The sequence below is a fragment of the Eutrigla gurnardus genome (assembly GCF_963514095.1).
Source record: "Eutrigla gurnardus genome assembly, chromosome: 1".
Classification (NCBI taxonomy): domain Eukaryota; kingdom Metazoa; phylum Chordata; class Actinopteri; order Perciformes; family Triglidae; genus Eutrigla; species Eutrigla gurnardus.
The window spans coordinates 13454976-13459395 of NC_139915.1; the positions used below are offsets into that span (position 1 = coordinate 13454976).

The window sequence follows — 4420 nt, forward strand, 5'->3', positions numbered from 1 at the left end:
CCTGAATTGAGCTTGAGAAAACACTCATACTGTACACAGTGCATACCTCACCTGCTAACATATTGTTTTTTTCTGTCTAAAAATGTAGAAGAGTTGGATGAAGGACAACAGCTGGTCTCAGGTAACTCCCAGCAAGTCAATATGATAAGATTATATCTCATTATGCTCTGCCTGCTTACTGCTGTCTCACTTTGTCTTGCTGTGTTCAACTTTTTCCTGAATTGAGCTTGAGAAAACACTCATACTGTACACAGTGCATACCTCACCTGCTAACATATTGTTTTTTTCTGTCTAAAAATGTAGAAGAGTTGGATGAAGGACAACAGCTGGTCTCAGGTAACTCCCAGCAAGTCAATATGATAAGATTATATCTCATTATGCTCTGCCTGCTTACTGCTGTCTCACTTTGTCTTGCTGTGTTCAACTTTTTCCTGAATTGAGCTTGAGAAAACACTCATACTGTACACAGTGCATACCTCACCTGCTAACATATTGTTTTTTTCTGTCTAAAAATGTAGAAGAGTTGGATGAAGGACAACAGCTGGTCTCAGGTAACTCCCAGCAAGTCAATATGATAAGATTATATCTCATTATGCTCTGCCTGCTTACTGCTGTCTCACTTTGTCTTGCTGTGTTCAACTTTTTCCTGAATTGAGCTTGAGAAAACACTCATACTGTACACAGTGCATACCTCACCTGCTAACATATTGTTTTTTTCTGTCTAAAAATTTAGAAGACTTGGTCAACGTAGACCAACACCCTCAGATCAGCAGTGTGGCAGCAACAAAAAAAAGACTGCCAAGAACCAAAGGTGTACCTTTAAACTTAAAGTTGATATTCTGCCATATTTCACTTCATCCTCAAAAAGTTTACTATTTTATTAAATGATTGAATTAAATTTAGCTAAACTTTTCTTCTATATGAAATGAGCAATAATGAATTTTTGGAAAATTGCAGTCTTTGGGCCCTAGTTTCGTAGACCAGGCGCAGCCAGCTCTCAGCGCACCTGCACCGCGCCGACGGGGTGTGTCCGCCTGGACTTTGCAAGTTTCGTGCACGGCGCAGTCTAGCGCAGGCACGCCTCCAGTCACTCCCACCCCCGCAAGTGGGAAAGAGGGAGGAGAGCCAGCTGTAATTCGCCTTGCGCCCAGTCTCAGTCTCGGCGAGGCTTTTTGCCACGAAACTTCCACTGCACCAAGCTGAATCTGTGACGCCTCCCCCTGCTGTGCCGCCACACCCATCTCGGCGCAGGCGATCCACCAAACTGCCAAACTGACCGTGGGCAAGGCTGCACTGGTCGAAACTTGCATTACACCGGCTCCACCACCCTGCGCCACCCTTCGCTGCGCCACGAAACTAGGGCCCATAATGTCATTATGTCTGTGTCAACATAACCCTTTTTTTTTTTTCTTTTTTTTTTACATATTTTCAATTTACAACAAATAATCTGTAGCATGTTGCATGATACATTATACAGTATGATGTGCTGGTTATTTGTTTCCTTTCTTATATGTTGTATTTGGATTAACATATCTCTATTTCCCTATGACAAACAGCTTCTAAGAAAGAAAAGGATTGTCCCCACAATCACCAAGAGGTGCATTCTTACAATCGTGTCCTGAAGACGAGGAAGAAAAAGGTTATTCCAGTTAAATGAAATTAATGAAATACAATGGATTATTTACCAATAATGTTTGATCACATGTTTATTTCTAATGCCACTAATTGGATAATGGAAATAGTTTATTGCATCAGTTATCTAACTGGATATTGAAGCTCATGAAGGGAATGGAAAGTGAGTGGACCTTGACGAGATATTAGCTGAACTGAAGTGTTTTGTATTTACAAAACATTATGAATTGCATTGCTGATACAACATTTAAGTTTAAAACACTTCAATGTAAAGTTGAGAGCAGTGTTTATCTTAATCAAAGTAGTAATTTTCTATTTCTTTGTTTGTCCTCCACAGGGAAAAACAGAGAAATTAATTGACTGGCTGCCCTGCAAACTGTGGTGCGTTGGTTGTCTTCCACACTAGTTAGACACTCAAAATCATCCACATAACTACGATGTCCAGCAGACATACACATCACTCACAACAATCAGATACTGTTAACAACATGTAAATACTTACAGTATCTCACAGAAGTAAGTACACCCCATCTTTTTATGGGCCAACCCTGAAGACATTGCACTTTGCTAGAATGCAGAGTAGTCAATTTACAGCTTGTATAAAATGTGAATTTACTGTTCCCTCAAAACTCAACACACAACCCTTAAGGTCTGTACCATCAAGGACTTTATATTATGAGGAGACTAGACACTCGGCGGTCATCTTGAATCCTCAAGGGCAGTTATTTCAGCTATTAGAAAGACCAGAGCACATTAAAATCAATGGGGAGTCTGGTGTAACTCCAGATAGGCAGGTCAAACAAAGCACACCACGCGAATCACTGTCTCAATCAGAATGGATTGGTCTCCCAGAATTGCTAAAACAAAGCAAAACAAGACTTGATTCTCCACGTTAGTAGTTATTGAAGACCGAATACCAAACATTTCACTACATTTTATGAACATTATGCAACATTTGTAGAATTTTCGAAAATCTGAACATTGTCCTCACGATGCATCCAAGCATGGCTATTGGGCAAAGGTGAAACCAAACACAAGGCACTGTAAATGATGCCCCTTCCCAACAACGCCATTGGCTACTTACAGACTAAGGGCAGGACTTTCTGTTCACAACTGTCGGCCATGTTTCCGTCACAGCCCGCCTACGGAGAGCCGTGCCACTTCCCATTAGCCCCATTGTACCAGTGTTTGGTTGCAGTTTCACCAAAGGTCCACTGGGGATGATAACGCACAAGCGCAGAATGAATGGGGTTCTATGGAGCTAGAAAGCTAAATTAGCAAGTGCATACAGTTTATCCTACAAAATATTTTGAGGGAGTGGCTTTCGTGTGACTCTAAATCTACAAACAATGATCAGTGACTAATTTGTGCATGATTTTTCACATTTCATTGCGCATCTTCACAAAACATCTTGCCTAATCGCCTTTTTCAAAAAGGTTTGAAAAAGGCATCCCCACACACACCCCTCCCCTTTTTGAAATTTGGAAAGGCCTTTTAGACCAAAATTGTCTTAAAAATTAAAATGTTCAGCTGAGAGTATTTTATTAGGCTCCCATTTAGGATGTCACAGTCAAATAGCCAGTCAAAAAATGTCATCCTGAGAAAAGTGGATTTGAGTGGTATAGCGTAGCCCCGTAGAAGCCCATTCATTCTGCGCTCACCCATGATCACCCCAGTGCAATTTAACAGCAACTGGGGAAAAAAAGGCGGAAGTCTCCTTGAGTGGCACTTCTCCTTAAACATTAAACATTCTCTGTTGCCGTTGCCAACTACCCTCATTCATTTTTATGGAAATTTTTTTCAGTGTCCTGACTTGCCTTTAGATGGTCTTTGGTACCACTGCTGACACAAGTGAGGACACCTGTAGTTTAAAATGTCTAAATTGGGCTAAAAAGTCTATGTACTGGTTAAGATTTCTATGCACTTCATTTAGCGGATGTGTGCCAAAATCTCTACCTGGGACGAAAACACTGAAAATTACCTCAAGTTGCCCTAGCATTCAATTCAGTGTTGCATAACTGCTGCATTTTGTCATGTGCACAGTATGTGCTTTGGGGAATTGGTTGTGTGTTGTGTGTAGTGAGTTAAGTTATATATAAGTAATATAATTATTATTATTATTATTATTATTATTATTATTATTATTATAACTCCGGTAAATCTAGTGGTCTCTCCACAACAAAAGGTAATAATACAGAATTACTGGTTGTGTAAACATTATAGCATGCCTTTTAAACCATCTCTTCTTTTTTCACAGTGGGAAAACCTGGCCTCCAACTTGGGAGGATGCCTGAAGTACTTTGTGTGTGTGTGTGTGTGTGTGTGTGTGTGTGTGTGTGTGTGTGTGTGTGTGTGTGTGTGTGTGTGTGTGTGTGTGTGTGTGTGTGTGTGTGTGTGTGTGTGTGTGTGTGTGTGTGTGTGTGTGTGTGTGTGTGTGTGTGTGTGTGTAGACCTGTGATGTGTTACATGCGTGATGGGGCTAAAATGGCACCATCATTAGTTTAGTTCTGAATGGCAGTTTTACAACACTTGAGTGTTTTAATGTTGAGTGTTTTGAATTTTGAAATCAATAAAGTTTATAATGCATTCGCCATAGTGCTTTATTTTATCCATCCATCCATCCATTGTCTACCGCTTATCCTGTATTCAGGGTCACGGGGGGGCTGGAGCCGATCCCAGCTGTTGGGCGAAGGCAGGGTACACCCTGGACAGGACGCCAGTCTATCACAGGGCCGACATGTAGAGACAAACAACCATTCACACTCACATTCACACCTATGGGCAATTT

At 41.0% G+C, this 4420-nt stretch overlaps 1 long non-coding RNA gene across 1 annotated transcript; it reads left to right on the forward strand.

The window, feature by feature from the left end:
- The first annotated feature begins 516 nt into the window (after positions 1–516).
- On the forward strand, positions 517–4055 carry LOC311011499. The gene is made up of 5 exons (XR_014596898.1): positions 517–551; positions 734–811; positions 1557–1639; positions 1970–2013; positions 3890–4055. It is a non-coding gene; the product is annotated as an uncharacterized lncRNA (long non-coding RNA).
- The last annotated feature ends 365 nt before the right edge of the window (positions 4056–4420 follow it).